The 18,918-nt window shown below is 47.8% G+C and overlaps 13 non-coding genes across 13 annotated transcripts; all 13 read right to left on the bottom strand.

Annotated features, from left to right (window-relative positions):
- Nucleotides 1-110: 110 nt before the first annotated feature.
- Nucleotides 111-301, bottom strand: LOC142685084 (U2 spliceosomal RNA). The gene has a single exon (XR_012854646.1). It is a non-coding gene; the product is annotated as a U2 spliceosomal RNA (small nuclear RNA).
- A 1,280-nt stretch (nt 302-1,581) lies between these two features.
- On the bottom strand, nt 1,582-1,772 carry LOC142685083 (U2 spliceosomal RNA). Its single transcript, XR_012854645.1, has one exon. It is a non-coding gene; the product is annotated as a U2 spliceosomal RNA (small nuclear RNA).
- Nucleotides 1,773-3,052: 1,280 nt separating this feature from the next.
- LOC142685082 (U2 spliceosomal RNA) lies at nt 3,053-3,243 on the bottom strand. Its single transcript, XR_012854644.1, has one exon. It is a non-coding gene; the product is annotated as a U2 spliceosomal RNA (small nuclear RNA).
- A 1,292-nt stretch (nt 3,244-4,535) lies between these two features.
- On the bottom strand, nt 4,536-4,726 carry LOC142685081 (U2 spliceosomal RNA). The gene has a single exon (XR_012854643.1). It is a non-coding gene; the product is annotated as a U2 spliceosomal RNA (small nuclear RNA).
- Nucleotides 4,727-6,018: 1,292 nt separating this feature from the next.
- LOC142685080 (U2 spliceosomal RNA) lies at nt 6,019-6,209 on the bottom strand. Its single transcript, XR_012854642.1, has one exon. It is a non-coding gene; the product is annotated as a U2 spliceosomal RNA (small nuclear RNA).
- A 1,289-nt stretch (nt 6,210-7,498) lies between these two features.
- LOC142685079 (U2 spliceosomal RNA) lies at nt 7,499-7,689 on the bottom strand. Its single transcript, XR_012854641.1, has one exon. It is a non-coding gene; the product is annotated as a U2 spliceosomal RNA (small nuclear RNA).
- A 1,300-nt stretch (nt 7,690-8,989) lies between these two features.
- On the bottom strand, nt 8,990-9,180 carry LOC142685078 (U2 spliceosomal RNA). Its single transcript, XR_012854640.1, has one exon. It is a non-coding gene; the product is annotated as a U2 spliceosomal RNA (small nuclear RNA).
- Nucleotides 9,181-10,469: 1,289 nt separating this feature from the next.
- On the bottom strand, nt 10,470-10,660 carry LOC142685077 (U2 spliceosomal RNA). The gene has a single exon (XR_012854639.1). It is a non-coding gene; the product is annotated as a U2 spliceosomal RNA (small nuclear RNA).
- A 1,296-nt stretch (nt 10,661-11,956) lies between these two features.
- LOC142685075 (U2 spliceosomal RNA) lies at nt 11,957-12,147 on the bottom strand. The gene has a single exon (XR_012854637.1). It is a non-coding gene; the product is annotated as a U2 spliceosomal RNA (small nuclear RNA).
- A 1,292-nt stretch (nt 12,148-13,439) lies between these two features.
- Nucleotides 13,440-13,630, bottom strand: LOC142685073 (U2 spliceosomal RNA). The gene has a single exon (XR_012854636.1). It is a non-coding gene; the product is annotated as a U2 spliceosomal RNA (small nuclear RNA).
- Nucleotides 13,631-14,914: 1,284 nt separating this feature from the next.
- On the bottom strand, nt 14,915-15,105 carry LOC142685072 (U2 spliceosomal RNA). Its single transcript, XR_012854635.1, has one exon. It is a non-coding gene; the product is annotated as a U2 spliceosomal RNA (small nuclear RNA).
- Nucleotides 15,106-16,401: 1,296 nt separating this feature from the next.
- On the bottom strand, nt 16,402-16,592 carry LOC142685071 (U2 spliceosomal RNA). The gene has a single exon (XR_012854634.1). It is a non-coding gene; the product is annotated as a U2 spliceosomal RNA (small nuclear RNA).
- Nucleotides 16,593-17,888: 1,296 nt separating this feature from the next.
- Nucleotides 17,889-18,079, bottom strand: LOC142685070 (U2 spliceosomal RNA). The gene has a single exon (XR_012854633.1). It is a non-coding gene; the product is annotated as a U2 spliceosomal RNA (small nuclear RNA).
- Nucleotides 18,080-18,918: the final 839 nt, after the last annotated feature.

The following is an 18,918-nucleotide window of genomic DNA, read 5'->3' as shown; positions in this document are numbered from 1 at the left end:
CAACAGGTGTTGAAATAATGGGATTAAAAGGGGAGATCCCTTCAGAAAGACAGAAACAATAGCAAAGACAAAAAACACTTTTGGAATCTGCTTTTAGTCAACACATAAGGAAAGGGTGCACCGGTCCTGGAAATACTGCAATACCAGGTCAATGCGTGGAGTGGACAGAGCAAGCTCTATTTCCATCTCCCTGTTCTAAAAATCCATTTAATATATGGTCCCCAGATAGGGGACGTATCAGATATTAAACTGATAAGAACAGATACTACACTTGATCTTAGCCAAAAGGCCGAGAAGCGATAACCCGAACGGGCCGCGCGTTGCCCGAGCCTGCCCGATACTGCTGTTCAGCCCTTGCAGCGATTCAGCCTACTTCTAGGCAATTCCATGGGGCCCTGCAGGCTCACACACTCACAGCTACACGGGAGGTGAATAAAGGCCGGAGAGGAAGCCAGACAGGATTTGCTTCTTTTGCTTGCACCACAATGCAGTGCTGAAAGAGGAGGAATCTACATAAAAACGCCTTCCTGGCAACGCCCAAATGCCCTGCTGCCATGCAGATAAACACTGGCAGCGGCAGCAAGTGCATGCCCACAGCCACCCCTTGTTCCTTCACACCTTGTATCAGCTGTAATCCAGTCCAGTCCAGTGCTGCCTGCTGAGCAGCACTGACCAACACTGCCTGGGCCCAGGCTTTTATCTCTGAGGCCCCATTATGATGTCAGAAAGCTGGCTCTGGAATCCTGAGGGCTCCACTATGACACGTGCAAAGTTCCGTCTGAACTTTATATAAGACGGTGAGGCTCAGTCAGTCACTCAGTGTTGCCTGAGAGGGCAACACTGCAACAGCCGGCCGCCAGGCTGTCTTTTTTTTGCACAGCTAGTTGCCTCCAGGAGGCCACAAGAGGGAGACAAGGGACTGCAAAATGGAAAATAGGCATCCACCAACTTTACAGACAACTTCTCCTTGCTCCTACAACCTCCATCCTTGCACAGTTTGTTATTCTTCTAGGTAACATAGTAACAAATCCAAATTGCTGCTCTCTTTGTAGGCAAGCAAGGCTTTGTTGCAACTGCAATTCTTACTTCTTCTTGAAATGTAGGGACGACAGTACATTCCATCACATCCATCTAGTGTACACAGGTAGGTCCATTGTGGCGGGCAGGCGAGCGGGCGGGCTGCTTTATTGGCTGTTTGCTGTTCCCCTACTCCACTCCACTATTTGACTGTTGTGCTGCATCAATCAATCAATCAATCAATCAATCAATCAATCAATCAATCAGTGGCTGGCTCAGGTGCAGCTCTTTAACTTACCTAAAAGGGAGGGCGGAGAGAAGACAAGGAAGGTGAATGAGGTGTTCCAATGTGAAATGCCGGAAACACAGAAACACAGACGACACACAACAAGAGGTGGCAATCTATTCATTAATTGCATTTAATCAATGAGCTCATTATCACTCATGCATTGTCCAACAGGTGTTGAAATAATGGGATTAAAAGGGGAGATCCCTTCAGAAAGACAGAAACAATAGCAAAGACAAAAAACACTTTTGGAATCTGCTTTTAGTCAACACATAAGGAAAGGGTGCACCGGTCCTGGAAATACTGCAATACCAGGTCAATGCGTGGAGTGGACAGAGCAAGCTCTATTTCCATCTCCCTGTTCTAAAAATCCATTTAATATATGGTCCCCAGATAGGGGACGTATCAGATATTAAACTGATAAGAACAGATACTACACTTGATCTTAGCCAAAAGGCCGAGAAGCGATAACCCGAACGGGCCGCGTGTTGCCCGAGCCTGCCCGATACTGCTGTTCAGCCCTTGCAGCGATTCAGCCTACTTCTAGGCAATTCCATGGGGCCCTGCAGGCTCACACACTCACAGCTACACGGGAGGTGAATAAAGGCCGGAGAGGAAGCCAGACAGGATTTGCTTCTTTTGCTTGCACCACAATGCAGTGCTGAAAGAGGAGGAATCTACATAAAAACGCCTTCCTGGCAACGCCCAAATGCCCTGCTGCCATGCAGATAAACACTGGCAGCGGCAGCAAGTGCATGCCCACAGCCACCCCTTGTTCCTTCACACCTTGTATCAGCTGTAATCCAGTCCAGTCCAGTGCTGCCTGCTGAGCAGCACTGACCAACACTGCCTGGGCCCAGGCTTTTATCTCTGAGGCCCCATTATGATGTCAGAAAGCTGGCTCTGGAATCCTGAGGGCTCCACTATGACACGTGCAAAGTTCCGTCTGAACTTTATATAAGACGGTGAGGCTCAGTCAGTCACTCAGTGTTGCCTGAGAGGGCAACACTGCAACAGCCGGCCGCCAGGCTGTCTTTTTTTTGCACAGCTAGTTGCCTCCAGGAGGCCACAAGAGGGAGACAAGGGACTGCAAAATGGAAAATAGGCATCCACCAACTTTACAGACAACTTCTCCTTGCTCCTACAACCTCCATCCTTGCACAGTTTGTTATTCTTCTAGGTAACATAGTAACAAATCCAAATTGCTGCTCTCTTTGTAGGCAAGCAAGGCTTTGTTGCAACTGCAATTTTTACTTCTTCTTGAAATGTATGGACGACAGTACATTCCATCACATCCATCTAGTGTACACAGGTAGGTCCATTGTGGCGGGCAGGCGAGCGGGCGGGCTGCTTTATTGGCTGTTTGCTGTTCCCCTACTCCACTCCACTATTTGACTGTTGTGCTGCATCAATCAATCAATCAATCAATCAATCAATCAATCAATCAATCAGTGGCTGGCTCAGGTGCAGCTCTTTAACTTACCTAAAAGGGAGGGCGGAGAGAAGACAAGGAAGGTGAATGAGGTGTTCCAATGTGAAATGCCGGAAACACAGAAACACAGACGACACACAACAAGAGGTGGCAATCTATTCATTAATTGCATTTAATCAATGAGCTCATTATCACTCATGCATTGTCCAACAGGTGTTGAAATAATGGGATTAAAAGGGGAGATCCCTTCAGAAAGACAGAAACAATAGCAAAGACAAAAAACACTTTTGGAATCTGCTTTTAGTCAACACATAAGGAAAGGGTGCACCGGTCCTGGAAATACTGCAATACCAGGTCAATGCGTGGAGTGGACAGAGCAAGCTCTATTTCCATCTCCCTGTTCTAAAAATCCATTTAATATATGGTCCCCAGATAGGGGACGTATCAGATATTAAACTGATAAGAACAGATACTACACTTGATCTTAGCCAAAAGGCCGAGAAGCGATAACCCGAACGGGCCGCGCGTTGCCCGAGCCTGCCCGATACTGCTGTTCAGCCCTTGCAGCGATTCAGCCTACTTCTAGGCAATTCCATGGGGCCCTGCAGGCTCACACACTCACAGCTACACGGGAGGTGAATAAAGGCCGGAGAGGAAGCCAGACAGGATTTGCTTATTTTGCTTGCACCACAATGCAGTGCTGAAAGAGGAGGAATCTACATAAAAACGCCTTCCTGGCAACGCCCAAATGCCCTGCTGCCATGCAGATAAACACTGGCAGCGGCAGCAAGTGCATGCCCACAGCCACCCCTTGTTCCTTCACACCTTGTATCAGCTGTAATCCAGTCCAGTCCAGTGCTGCCTGCTGAGCAGCACTGACCAACACTGCCTGGGCCCAGGCTTTTATCTCTGAGGCCCCATTATGATGTCAGAAAGCTGGCTCTGGAATCCTGAGGGCTCCACTATGACACGTGCAAAGTTCCGTCTGAACTTTATATAAGACGGTGAGGCTCAGTCAGTCACTCAGTGTTGCCTGAGAGGGCAACACTGCAACAGCCGGCCGCCAGGCTGTCTTTTTTTTGCACAGCTAGTTGCCTCCAGGAGGCCACAAGAGGGAGACAAGGGACTGCAAAATGGAAAATAGGCATCCACCAACTTTACAGACAACTTCTCCTTGCTCCTACAACCTCCATCCTTGCACAGTTTGTTATTCTTCTAGGTAACATAGTAACAAATCCAAATTGCTGCTCTCTTTGTAGGCAAGCAAGGCTTTGTTGCAACTGCAATTCTTACTTCTTCTTGAAATGTAGGGACGACAGTACATTCCATCACATCCATCTAGTGTACACAGGTAGGTCCATTGTGGCGGGCAGGCGAGCGGGCGGGCTGCTTTATTGGCTGTTTGCTGTTCCCCTACTCCACTCCACTATTTGACTGTTGTGCTGCATCAATCAATCAATCAATCAATCAATCAATCAATCAATCAATCAATCAATCAATCAGTGGCTGGCTCAGGTGCAGCTCTTTAACTTACCTAAAAGGGAGGGCGGAGAGAAGACAAGGAAGGTGAATGAGGTGTTCCAATGTGAAATGCCGGAAACACAGAAACACAGACGACACACAACAAGAGGTGGCAATCTATTCATTAATTGCATTTAATCAATGAGCTCATTATCACTCATGCATTGTCCAACAGGTGTTGAAATAATGGGATTAAAAGGGGAGATCCCTTCAGAAAGACAGAAACAATAGCAAAGACAAAAAACACTTTTGGAATCTGCTTTTAGTCAACACATAAGGAAAGGGTGCACCGGTCCTGGAAATACTGCAATACCAGGTCAATGCGTGGAGTGGACAGAGCAAGCTCTATTTCCATCTCCCTGTTCTAAAAATCCATTTAATATATGGTCCCCAGATAGGGGACGTATCAGATATTAAACTGATAAGAACAGATACTACACTTGATCTTAGCCAAAAGGCCGAGAAGCGATAACCCGAACGGGCCGCGCGTTGCCCGAGCCTGCCCGATACTGCTGTTCAGCCCTTGCAGCGATTCAGCCTACTTCTAGGCAATTCCATGGGGCCCTGCAGGCTCACACACTCACAGCTACACGGGAGGTGAATAAAGGCCGGAGAGGAAGCCAGACAGGATTTGCTTCTTTTGCTTGCACCACAATGCAGTGCTGAAAGAGGAGGAATCTACATAAAAACGCCTTCCTGGCAACGCCCAAATGCCCTGCTGCCATGCAGATAAACACTGGCAGCGGCAGCAAGTGCATGCCCACAGCCACCCCTTGTTCCTTCACACCTTGTATCAGCTGTAATCCAGTCCAGTCCAGTGCTGCCTGCTGAGCAGCACTGACCAACACTGCCTGGGCCCAGGCTTTTATCTCTGAGGCCCCATTATGATGTCAGAAAGCTGGCTCTGGAATCCTGAGGGCTCCACTATGACACGTGCAAAGTTCCGTCTGAACTTTATATAAGACGGTGAGGCTCAGTCAGTCACTCAGTGTTGCCTGAGAGGGCAACACTGCAACAGCCGGCCGCCAGGCTGTCTTTTTTTTGCACAGCTAGTTGCCTCCAGGAGGCCACAAGAGGGAGACAAGGGACTGCAAAATGGAAAATAGGCATCCACCAACTTTACAGACAACTTCTCCTTGCTCCTACAACCTCCATCCTTGCACAGTTTGTTATTCTTCTAGGTAACATAGTAACAAATCCAAATTGCTGCTCTCTTTGTAGGCAAGCAAGGCTTTGTTGCAACTGCAATTCTTACTTCTTCTTGAAATGTAGGGACGACAGTACATTCCATCACATCCATCTAGTGTACACAGGTAGGTCCATTGTGGCGGGCAGGCGAGCGGGCGGGCTGCTTTATTGGCTGTTTGCTGTTCCCCTACTCCACTCCACTATTTGACTGTTGTGCTGCATCAATCAATCAATCAATCAATCAATCAATCAATCAATCAATCAATCAATCAATCAGTGGCTGGCTCAGGTGCAGCTCTTTAACTTACCTAAAAGGGAGGGCGGAGAGAAGACAAGGAAGGTGAATGAGGTGTTCCAATGTGAAATGCCGGAAACACAGAAACACAGACGACACACAACAAGAGGTGGCAATCTATTCATTAATTGCATTTAATCAATGAGCTCATTATCACTCATGCATTGTCCAACAGGTGTTGAAATAATGGGATTAAAAGGGGAGATCCCTTCAGAAAGACAGAAACAATAGCAAAGACAAAAAACACTTTTGGAATCTGCTTTTAGTCAACACATAAGGAAAGGGTGCACCGGTCCTGGAAATACTGCAATACCAGGTCAATGCGTGGAGTGGACAGAGCAAGCTCTATTTCCATCTCCCTGTTCTAAAAATCCATTTAATATATGGTCCCCAGATAGGGGACGTATCAGATATTAAACTGATAAGAACAGATACTACACTTGATCTTAGCCAAAAGGCCGAGAAGCGATAACCCCGAACGGGCCGCGCGTTGCCCGAGCCTGCCCGATACTGCTGTTCAGCCCTTGCAGCGATTCAGCCTACTTCTAGGCAATTCCATGGGGCCCTGCAGGCTCACACACTCACAGCTACACGGGAGGTGAATAAAGGCCGGAGAGGAAGCCAGACAGGATTTGCTTCTTTTGCTTGCACCACAATGCAGTGCTGAAAGAGGAGGAATCTACATAAAAACGCCTTCCTGGCAACGCCCAAATGCCCTGCTGCCATGCAGATAAACACTGGCAGCGGCAGCAAGTGCATGCCCACAGCCACCCCTTGTTCCTTCACACCTTGTATCAGCTGTAATCCAGTCCAGTCCAGTGCTGCCTGCTGAGCAGCACTGACCAACACTGCCTGGGCCCAGGCTTTTATCTCTGAGGCCCCATTATGATGTCAGAAAGCTGGCTCTGGAATCCTGAGGGCTCCACTATGACACGTGCAAAGTTCCGTCTGAACTTTATATAAGACGGTGAGGCTCAGTCAGTCACTCAGTGTTGCCTGAGAGGGCAACACTGCAACAGCCGGCCGCCAGGCTGTCTTTTTTTTGCACAGCTAGTTGCCTCCAGGAGGCCACAAGAGGGAGACAAGGGACTGCAAAATGGAAAATAGGCATCCACCAACTTTACAGACAACTTCTCCTTGCTCCTACAACCTCCATCCTTGCACAGTTTGTTATTCTTCTAGGTAACATAGTAACAAATCCAAATTGCTGCTCTCTTTGTAGGCAAGCAAGGCTTTGTTGCAACTGCAATTCTTACTTCTTCTTGAAATGTAGGGACGACAGTACATTCCATCACATCCATCTAGTGTACACAGGTAGGTCCATTGTGGCGGGCAGGCGAGCGGGCGGGCTGCTTTATTGGCTGTTTGCTGTTCCCCTACTCCACTCCACTATTTGACTGTTGTGCTGCATCAATCAATCAATCAATCAATCAATCAATCAATCAATCAATCAATCAATCAGTGGCTGGCTCAGGTGCAGCTCTTTAACTTACCTAAAAGGGAGGGCGGAGAGAAGACAAGGAAGGTGAATGAGGTGTTCCAATGTGAAATGCCGGAAACACAGAAACACAGACGACACACAACAAGAGGTGGCAATCTATTCATTAATTGCATTTAATCAATGAGCTCATTATCACTCATGCATTGTCCAACAGGTGTTGAAATAATGGGATTAAAAGGGGAGATCCCTTCAGAAAGACAGAAACAATAGCAAAGACAAAAAACACTTTTGGAATCTGCTTTTAGTCAACACATAAGGAAAGGGTGCACCGGTCCTGGAAATACTGCAATACCAGGTCAATGCGTGGAGTGGACAGAGCAAGCTCTATTTCCATCTCCCTGTTCTAAAAATCCATTTAATATATGGTCCCCAGATAGGGGACGTATCAGATATTAAACTGATAAGAACAGATACTACACTTGATCTTAGCCAAAAGGCCGAGAAGCGATAACCCGAACGGGCCGCGCGTTGCCCGAGCCTGCCCGATACTGCTGTTCAGCCCTTGCAGCGATTCAGCCTACTTCTAGGCAATTCCATGGGGCCCTGCAGGCTCACACACTCACAGCTACACGGGAGGTGAATAAAGGCCGGAGAGGAAGCCAGACAGGATTTGCTTCTTTTGCTTGCACCACAATGCAGTGCTGAAAGAGGAGGAATCTACATAAAAACGCCTTCCTGGCAACGCCCAAATGCCCTGCTGCCATGCAGATAAACACTGGCAGCGGCAGCAAGTGCATGCCCACAGCCACCCCTTGTTCCTTCACACCTTGTATCAGCTGTAATCCAGTCCAGTCCAGTGCTGCCTGCTGAGCAGCACTGACCAACACTGCCTGGGCCCAGGCTTTTATCTCTGAGGCCCCATTATGATGTCAGAAAGCTGGCTCTGGAATCCTGAGGGCTCCACTATGACACGTGCAAAGTTCCGTCTGAACTTTATATAAGACGGTGAGGCTCAGTCAGTCACTCAGTGTTGCCTGAGAGGGCAACACTGCAACAGCCGGCCGCCAGGCTGTCTTTTTTTTGCACAGCTAGTTGCCTCCAGGAGGCCACAAGAGGGAGACAAGGGACTGCAAAATGGAAAATAGGCATCCACCAACTTTACAGACAACTTCTCCTTGCTCCTACAACCTCCATCCTTGCACAGTTTGTTATTCTTCTAGGTAACATAGTAACAAATCCAAATTGCTGCTCTCTTTGTAGGCAAGCAAGGCTTTGTTGCAACTGCAATTCTTACTTCTTCTTGAAATGTAGGGACGACAGTACATTCCATCACATCCATCTAGTGTACACAGGTAGGTCCATTGTGGCGGGCAGGCGAGCGGGCGGGCTGCTTTATTGGCTGTTTGCTGTTCCCCTACTCCACTCCACTATTTGACTGTTGTGCTGCATCAATCAATCAATCAATCAATCAATCAATCAATCAATCAATCAATCAATCAATCAATCAATCAGTGGCTGGCTCAGGTGCAGCTCTTTAACTTACCTAAAAGGGAGGGCGGAGAGAAGACAAGGAAGGTGAATGAGGTGTTCCAATGTGAAATGCCGGAAACACAGAAACACAGACGACACACAACAAGAGGTGGCAATCTATTCATTAATTGCATTTAATCAATGAGCTCATTATCACTCATGCATTGTCCAACAGGTGTTGAAATAATGGGATTAAAAGGGGAGATCCCTTCAGAAAGACAGAAACAATAGCAAAGACAAAAAACACTTTTGGAATCTGCTTTTAGTCAACACATAAGGAAAGGGTGCACCGGTCCTGGAAATACTGCAATACCAGGTCAATGCGTGGAGTGGACAGAGCAAGCTCTATTTCCATCTCCCTGTTCTAAAAATCCATTTAATATATGGTCCCCAGATAGGGGACGTATCAGATATTAAACTGATAAGAACAGATACTACACTTGATCTTAGCCAAAAGGCCGAGAAGCGATAACCCCGAACGGGCCGCGCGTTGCCCGAGCCTGCCCGATACTGCTGTTCAGCCCTTGCAGCGATTCAGCCTACTTCTAGGCAATTCCATGGGGCCCTGCAGGCTCACACACTCACAGCTACACGGGAGGTGAATAAAGGCCGGAGAGGAAGCCAGACAGGATTTGCTTCTTTTGCTTGCACCACAATGCAGTGCTGAAAGAGGAGGAATCTACATAAAAACGCCTTCCTGGCAACGCCCAAATGCCCTGCTGCCATGCAGATAAACACTGGCAGCGGCAGCAAGTGCATGCCCACAGCCACCCCTTGTTCCTTCACACCTTGTATCAGCTGTAATCCAGTCCAGTCCAGTGCTGCCTGCTGAGCAGCACTGACCAACACTGCCTGGGCCCAGGCTTTTATCTCTGAGGCCCCATTATGATGTCAGAAAGCTGGCTCTGGAATCCTGAGGGCTCCACTATGACACGTGCAAAGTTCCGTCTGAACTTTATATAAGACGGTGAGGCTCAGTCAGTCACTCAGTGTTGCCTGAGAGGGCAACACTGCAACAGCCGGCCGCCAGGCTGTCTTTTTTTTGCACAGCTAGTTGCCTCCAGGAGGCCACAAGAGGGAGACAAGGGACTGCAAAATGGAAAATAGGCATCCACCAACTTTACAGACAACTTCTCCTTGCTCCTACAACCTCCATCCTTGCACAGTTTGTTATTCTTCTAGGTAACATAGTAACAAATCCAAATTGCTGCTCTCTTTGTAGGCAAGCAAGGCTTTGTTGCAACTGCAATTCTTACTTCTTCTTGAAATGTAGGGACGACAGTACATTCCATCACATCCATCTAGTGTACACAGGTAGGTCCATTGTGGCGGGCAGGCGAGCGGGCGGGCTGCTTTATTGGCTGTTTGCTGTTCCCCTACTCCACTCCACTATTTGACTGTTGTGCTGCATCAATCAATCAATCAATCAATCAATCAATCAATCAATCAATCAATCAATCAGTGGCTGGCTCAGGTGCAGCTCTTTAACTTACCTAAAAGGGAGGGCGGAGAGAAGACAAGGAAGGTGAATGAGGTGTTCCAATGTGAAATGCCGGAAACACAGAAACACAGACGACACACAACAAGAGGTGGCAATCTATTCATTAATTGCATTTAATCAATGAGCTCATTATCACTCATGCATTGTCCAACAGGTGTTGAAATAATGGGATTAAAAGGGGAGATCCCTTCAGAAAGACAGAAACAATAGCAAAGACAAAAAACACTTTTGGAATCTGCTTTTAGTCAACACATAAGGAAAGGGTGCACCGGTCCTGGAAATACTGCAATACCAGGTCAATGCGTGGAGTGGACAGAGCAAGCTCTATTTCCATCTCCCTGTTCTAAAAATCCATTTAATATATGGTCCCCAGATAGGGGACGTATCAGATATTAAACTGATAAGAACAGATACTACACTTGATCTTAGCCAAAAGGCCGAGAAGCGATAACCCGAACGGGCCGCGCGTTGCCCGAGCCTGCCCGATACTGCTGTTCAGCCCTTGCAGCGATTCAGCCTACTTCTAGGCAATTCCATGGGGCCCTGCAGGCTCACACACTCACAGCTACACGGGAGGTGAATAAAGGCCGGAGAGGAAGCCAGACAGGATTTGCTTCTTTTGCTTGCACCACAATGCAGTGCTGAAAGAGGAGGAATCTACATAAAAACGCCTTCCTGGCAACGCCCAAATGCCCTGCTGCCATGCAGATAAACACTGGCAGCGGCAGCAAGTGCATGCCCACAGCCACCCCTTGTTCCTTCACACCTTGTATCAGCTGTAATCCAGTCCAGTCCAGTGCTGCCTGCTGAGCAGCACTGACCAACACTGCCTGGGCCCAGGCTTTTATCTCTGAGGCCCCATTATGATGTCAGAAAGCTGGCTCTGGAATCCTGAGGGCTCCACTATGACACGTGCAAAGTTCCGTCTGAACTTTATATAAGACGGTGAGGCTCAGTCAGTCACTCAGTGTTGCCTGAGAGGGCAACACTGCAACAGCCGGCCGCCAGGCTGTCTTTTTTTTGCACAGCTAGTTGCCTCCAGGAGGCCACAAGAGGGAGACAAGGGACTGCAAAATGGAAAATAGGCATCCACCAACTTTACAGACAACTTCTCCTTGCTCCTACAACCTCCATCCTTGCACAGTTTGTTATTCTTCTAGGTAACATAGTAACAAATCCAAATTGCTGCTCTCTTTGTAGGCAAGCAAGGCTTTGTTGCAACTGCAATTCTTACTTCTTCTTGAAATGTAGGGACGACAGTACATTCCATCACATCCATCTAGTGTACACAGGTAGGTCCATTGTGGCGGGCAGGCGAGCGGGCGGGCTGCTTTATTGGCTGTTTGCTGTTCCCCTACTCCACTCCACTATTTGACTGTTGTGCTGCATCAATCAATCAATCAATCAATCAATCAATCAATCAATCAATCAATCAATCAATCAATCAGTGGCTGGCTCAGGTGCAGCTCTTTAACTTACCTAAAAGGGAGGGCGGAGAGAAGACAAGGAAGGTGAATGAGGTGTTCCAATGTGAAATGCCGGAAACACAGAAACACAGACGACACACAACAAGAGGTGGCAATCTATTCATTAATTGCATTTAATCAATGAGCTCATTATCACTCATGCATTGTCCAACAGGTGTTGAAATAATGGGATTAAAAGGGGAGATCCCTTCAGAAAGACAGAAACAATAGCAAAGACAAAAAACACTTTTGGAATCTGCTTTTAGTCAACACATAAGGAAAGGGTGCACCGGTCCTGGAAATACTGCAATACCAGGTCAATGCGTGGAGTGGACAGAGCAAGCTCTATTTCCATCTCCCTGTTCTAAAAATCCATTTAATATATGGTCCCCAGATAGGGGACGTATCAGATATTAAACTGATAAGAACAGATACTACACTTGATCTTAGCCAAAAGGCCGAGAAGCGATAACCCGAACGGGCCGCGCGTTGCCCGAGCCTGCCCGATACTGCTGTTCAGCCCTTGCAGCGATTCAGCCTACTTCTAGGCAATTCCATGGGGCCCTGCAGGCTCACACACTCACAGCTACACGGGAGGTGAATAAAGGCCGGAGAGGAAGCCAGACAGGATTTGCTTCTTTTGCTTGCACCACAATGCAGTGCTGAAAGAGGAGGAATCTACATAAAAACGCCTTCCTGGCAACGCCCAAATGCCCTGCTGCCATGCAGATAAACACTGGCAGCGGCAGCAAGTGCATGCCCACAGCCACCCCTTGTTCCTTCACACCTTGTATCAGCTGTAATCCAGTCCAGTCCAGTGCTGCCTGCTGAGCAGCACTGACCAACACTGCCTGGGCCCAGGCTTTTATCTCTGAGGCCCCATTATGATGTCAGAAAGCTGGCTCTGGAATCCTGAGGGCTCCACTATGACACGTGCAAAGTTCCGTCTGAACTTTATATAAGACGGTGAGGCTCAGTCAGTCACTCAGTGTTGCCTGAGAGGGCAACACTGCAACAGCCGGCCGCCAGGCTGTCTTTTTTTTGCACAGCTAGTTGCCTCCAGGAGGCCACAAGAGGGAGACAAGGGACTGCAAAATGGAAAATAGGCATCCACCAACTTTACAGACAACTTCTCCTTGCTCCTACAACCTCCATCCTTGCACAGTTTGTTATTCTTCTAGGTAACATAGTAACAAATCCAAATTGCTGCTCTCTTTGTAGGCAAGCAAGGCTTTGTTGCAACTGCAATTCTTACTTCTTCTTGAAATGTAGGGACGACAGTACATTCCATCACATCCATCTAGTGTACACAGGTAGGTCCATTGTGGCGGGCAGGCGAGCGGGCGGGCTGCTTTATTGGCTGTTTGCTGTTCCCCTACTCCACTCCACTATTTGACTGTTGTGCTGCATCAATCAATCAATCAATCAATCAATCAATCAATCAATCAATCAATCAATCAATCAGTGGCTGGCTCAGGTGCAGCTCTTTAACTTACCTAAAAGGGAGGGCGGAGAGAAGACAAGGAAGGTGAATGAGGTGTTCCAATGTGAAATGCCGGAAACACAGAAACACAGACGACACACAACAAGAGGTGGCAATCTATTCATTAATTGCATTTAATCAATGAGCTCATTATCACTCATGCATTGTCCAACAGGTGTTGAAATAATGGGATTAAAAGGGGAGATCCCTTCAGAAAGACAGAAACAATAGCAAAGACAAAAAACACTTTTGGAATCTGCTTTTAGTCAACACATAAGGAAAGGGTGCACCGGTCCTGGAAATACTGCAATACCAGGTCAATGCGTGGAGTGGACAGAGCAAGCTCTATTTCCATCTCCCTGTTCTAAAAATCCATTTAATATATGGTCCCCAGATAGGGGACGTATCAGATATTAAACTGATAAGAACAGATACTACACTTGATCTTAGCCAAAAGGCCGAGAAGCGATAACCCGAACGGGCCGCGCGTTGCCCGAGCCTGCCCGATACTGCTGTTCAGCCCTTGCAGCGATTCAGCCTACTTCTAGGCAATTCCATGGGGCCCTGCAGGCTCACACACTCACAGCTACACGGGAGGTGAATAAAGGCCGGAGAGGAAGCCAGACAGGATTTGCTTCTTTTGCTTGCACCACAATGCAGTGCTGAAAGAGGAGGAATCTACATAAAAACGCCTTCCTGGCAACGCCCAAATGCCCTGCTGCCATGCAGATAAACACTGGCAGCGGCAGCAAGTGCATGCCCACAGCCACCCCTTGTTCCTTCACACCTTGTATCAGCTGTAATCCAGTCCAGTCCAGTGCTGCCTGCTGAGCAGCACTGACCAACACTGCCTGGGCCCAGGCTTTTATCTCTGAGGCCCCATTATGATGTCAGAAAGCTGGCTCTGGAATCCTGAGGGCTCCACTATGACACGTGCAAAGTTCCGTCTGAACTTTATATAAGACGGTGAGGCTCAGTCAGTCACTCAGTGTTGCCTGAGAGGGCAACACTGCAACAGCCGGCCGCCAGGCTGTCTTTTTTTTGCACAGCTAGTTGCCTCCAGGAGGCCACAAGAGGGAGACAAGGGACTGCAAAATGGAAAATAGGCATCCACCAACTTTACAGACAACTTCTCCTTGCTCCTACAACCTCCATCCTTGCACAGTTTGTTATTCTTCTAGGTAACATAGTAACAAATCCAAATTGCTGCTCTCTTTGTAGGCAAGCAAGGCTTTGTTGCAACTGCAATTCTTACTTCTTCTTGAAATGTAGGGACGACAGTACATTCCATCACATCCATCTAGTGTACACAGGTAGGTCCATTGTGGCGGGCAGGCGAGCGGGCGGGCTGCTTTATTGGCTGTTTGCTGTTCCCCTACTCCACTCCACTATTTGACTGTTGTGCTGCATCAATCAATCAATCAATCAATCAATCAATCAATCAATCAATCAATCAGTGGCTGGCTCAGGTGCAGCTCTTTAACTTACCTAAAAGGGAGGGCGGAGAGAAGACAAGGAAGGTGAATGAGGTGTTCCAATGTGAAATGCCGGAAACACAGAAACACAGACGACACACAACAAGAGGTGGCAATCTATTCATTAATTGCATTTAATCAATGAGCTCATTATCACTCATGCATTGTCCAACAGGTGTTGAAATAATGGGATTAAAAGGGGAGATCCCTTCAGAAAGACAGAAACAATAGCAAAGACAAAAAACACTTTTGGAATCTGCTTTTAGTCAACACATAAGGAAAGGGTGCACCGGTCCTGGAAATACTGCAATACCAGGTCAATGCGTGGAGTGGACAGAGCAAGCTCTATTTCCATCTCCCTGTTCTAAAAATCCATTTAATATATGGTCCCCAGATAGGGGACGTATCAGATATTAAACTGATAAGAACAGATACTACACTTGATCTTAGCCAAAAGGCCGAGAAGCGATAACCCGAACGGGCCGCGCGTTGCCCGAGCCTGCCCGATACTGCTGTTCAGCCCTTGCAGCGATTCAGCCTACTTCTAGGCAATTCCATGGGGCCCTGCAGGCTCACACACTCACAGCTACACGGGAGGTGAATAAAGGCCGGAGAGGAAGCCAGACAGGATTTGCTTCTTTTGCTTGCACCACAATGCAGTGCTGAAAGAGGAGGAATCTACATAAAAACGCCTTCCTGGCAACGCCCAAATGCCCTGCTGCCATGCAGATAAACACTGGCAGCGGCAGCAAGTGCATGCCCACAGCCACCCCTTGTTCCTTCACACCTTGTATCAGCTGTAATCCAGTCCAGTCCAGTGCTGCCTGCTGAGCAGCACTGACCAACACTGCCTGGGCCCAGGCTTTTATCTCTGAGGCCCCATTATGATGTCAGAAAGCTGGCTCTGGAATCCTGAGGGCTCCACTATGACACGTGCAAAGTTCCGTCTGAACTTTATATAAGACGGTGAGGCTCAGTCAGTCACTCAGTGTTGCCTGAGAGGGCAACACTGCAACAGCCGGCCGCCAGGCTGTCTTTTTTTTGCACAGCTAGTTGCCTCCAGGAGGCCACAAGAGGGAGACAAGGGACTGCAAAATGGAAAATAGGCATCCACCAACTTTACAGACAACTTCTCCTTGCTCCTACAACCTCCATCCTTGCACAGTTTGTTATTCTTCTAGGTAACATAGTAACAAATCCAAATTGCTGCTCTCTTTGTAGGCAAGCAAGGCTTTGTTGCAACTGCAATTCTTACTTCTTCTTGAAATGTAGGGACGACAGTACATTCCATCACATCCATCTAGTGTACACAGGTAGGTCCATTGTGGCGGGCAGGCGAGCGGGCGGGCTGCTTTATTGGCTGTTTGCTGTTCCCCTACTCCACTCCACTATTTGACTGTTGTGCTGCATCAATCAATCAATCAATCAATCAATCAATCAATCAATCAATCAATCAATCAATCAATCAGTGGCTGGCTCAGGTGCAGCTCTTTAACTTACCTAAAAGGGAGGGCGGAGAGAAGACAAGGAAGGTGAATGAGGTGTTCCAATGTGAAATGCCGGAAACACAGAAACACAGACGACACACAACAAGAGGTGGCAATCTATTCATTAATTGCATTTAATCAATGAGCTCATTATCACTCATGCATTGTCCAACAGGTGTTGAAATAATGGGATTAAAAGGGGAGATCCCTTCAGAAAGACAGAAACAATAGCAAAGACAAAAAACACTTTTGGAATCTGCTTTTAGTCAACACATAAGGAAAGGGTGCACCGGTCCTGGAAATACTGCAATACCAGGTCAATGCGTGGAGTGGACAGAGCAAGCTCTATTTCCATCTCCCTGTTCTAAAAATCCATTTAATATATGGTCCCCAGATAGGGGACGTATCAGATATTAAACTGATAAGAACAGATACTACACTTGATCTTAGCCAAAAGGCCGAGAAGCGATAACCCGAACGGGCCGCGCGTTGCCCGAGCCTGCCCGATACTGCTGTTCAGCCCTTGCAGCGATTCAGCCTACTTCTAGGCAATTCCATGGGGCCCTGCAGGCTCACACACTCACAGCTACACGGGAGGTGAATAAAGGCCGGAGAGGAAGCCAGACAGGATTTGCTTCTTTTGCTTGCACCACAATGCAGTGCTGAAAGAGGAGGAATCTACATAAAAACGCCTTCCTGGCAACGCCCAAATGCCCTGCTGCCATGCAGATAAACACTGGCAGCGGCAGCAAGTGCATGCCCACAGCCACCCCTTGTTCCTTCACACCTTGTATCAGCTGTAATCCAGTCCAGTCCAGTGCTGCCTGCTGAGCAGCACTGACCAACACTGCCTGGGCCCAGGCTTTTATCTCTGAGGCCCCATTATGATGTCAGAAAGCTGGCTCTGGAATCCTGAGGGCTCCACTATGACACGTGCAAAGTTCCGTCTGAACTTTATATAAGACGGTGAGGCTCAGTCAGTCACTCAGTGTTGCCTGAGAGGGCAACACTGCAACAGCCGGCCGCCAGGCTGTCTTTTTTTTGCACAGCTAGTTGCCTCCAGGAGGCCACAAGAGGGAGACAAGGGACTGCAAAATGGAAAATAGGCATCCACCAACTTTACAGACAACTTCTCCTTGCTCCTACAACCTCCATCCTTGCACAGTTTGTTATTCTTCTAGGTAACATAGTAACAAATCCAAATTGCTGCTCTCTTTGTAGGCAAGCAAGGCTTTGTTGCAACTGCAATTCTTACTTCTTCTTGAAATGTAGGGACGACAGTACATTCCATCACATCCATCTAGTGTACACAGGTAGGTCCATTGTGGCGGGCAGGCGAGCGGGCGGGCTGCTTTATTGGCTGTTTGCTGTTCCCCTACTCCACTCCACTATTTGACTGTTGTGCTGCATCAATCAATCAATCAATCAATCAATCAATCAATCAATCAATCAATCAATCAATCAATCAGTGGCTGGCTCAGGTGCAGCTCTTTAACTTACCTAAAAGGGAGGGCGGAGAGAAGACAAGGAAGGTGAATGAGGTGTTCCAATGTGAAATGCCGGAAACACAGAAACACAGACGACACACAACAAGAGGTGGCAATCTATTCATTAATTGCATTTAATCAATGAGCTCATTATCACTCATGCATTGTCCAACAGGTGTTGAAATAATGGGATTAAAAGGGGAGATCCCTTCAGAAAGACAGAAACAATAGCAAAGACAAAAAACACTTTTGGAATCTGCTTTTAGTCAACACATAAGGAAAGGGTGCACCGGTCCTGGAAATACTGCAATACCAGGTCAATGCGTGGAGTGGACAGAGCAAGCTCTATTTCCATCTCCCTGTTCTAAAAATCCATTTAATATATGGTCCCCAGATAGGGGACGTATCAGATATTAAACTGATAAGAACAGATACTACACTTGATCTTAGCCAAAAGGCCGAGAAGCGATAACCCGAACGGGCCGCGCGTTGCCCGAGCCTGCCCGATACTGCTGTTCAGCCCTTGCAGCGATTCAGCCTACTTCTAGGCAATTCCATGGGGCCCTGCAGGCTCACACACTCACAGCTACACGGGAGGTGAATAAAGGCCGGAGAGGAAGCCAGACAGGATTTGCTTCTTTTGCTTGCACCACAATGCAGTGCTGAAAGAGGAGGAATCTACATAAAAACGCCTTCCTGGCAACGCCCAAATGCCCTGCTGCCATGCAGATAAACACTGGCAGCGGCAGCAAGTGCATGCCCACAGCCACCCCTTGTTCCTTCACACCTTGTATCAGCTGTAATCCAGTCCAGTCCAGTGCTGCCTGCTGAGCAGCACTGACCAACACTGCCTGGGCCCAGGCTTTTATCTCTGAGGCCCCATTATGATGTCAGAAAGCTGGCTCTGGAATCCTGAGGGCTCCACTATGACACGTGCAAAGTTCCGTCTGAACTTTATATAAGACGGTGAGGCTCAGTCAGTCACTCAGTGTTGCCTGAGAGGGCAACACTGCAACAGCCGGCCGCCAGGCTGTCTTTTTTTTGCACAGCTAGTTGCCTCCAGGAGGCCACAAGAGGGAGACAAGGGACTGCAAAATGGAAAATAGGCATCCACCAACTTTACAGACAACTTCTCCTTGCTCCTACAACCTCCATCCTTGCACAGTTTGTTATTCTTCTAGGTAACATAGTAACAAATCCAAATTGCTGCTCTCTTTGTAGGCAAGCAAGGCTTTGTTGCAACTGCAATTCTTACTTCTTCTTGAAATGTAGGGACGACAGTACATTCCATCACATCCATCTAGTGTAC

Source organism: Rhinoderma darwinii (assembly GCF_050947455.1).
Source record: "Rhinoderma darwinii isolate aRhiDar2 chromosome 5 unlocalized genomic scaffold, aRhiDar2.hap1 SUPER_5_unloc_11, whole genome shotgun sequence".
In the NCBI taxonomy this organism is placed as follows: domain Eukaryota; kingdom Metazoa; phylum Chordata; class Amphibia; order Anura; family Rhinodermatidae; genus Rhinoderma; species Rhinoderma darwinii.
The sequence above is the reverse complement of the archived record's forward strand: the minus strand, read 5'-3'. Positions and strand labels throughout refer to the sequence as shown.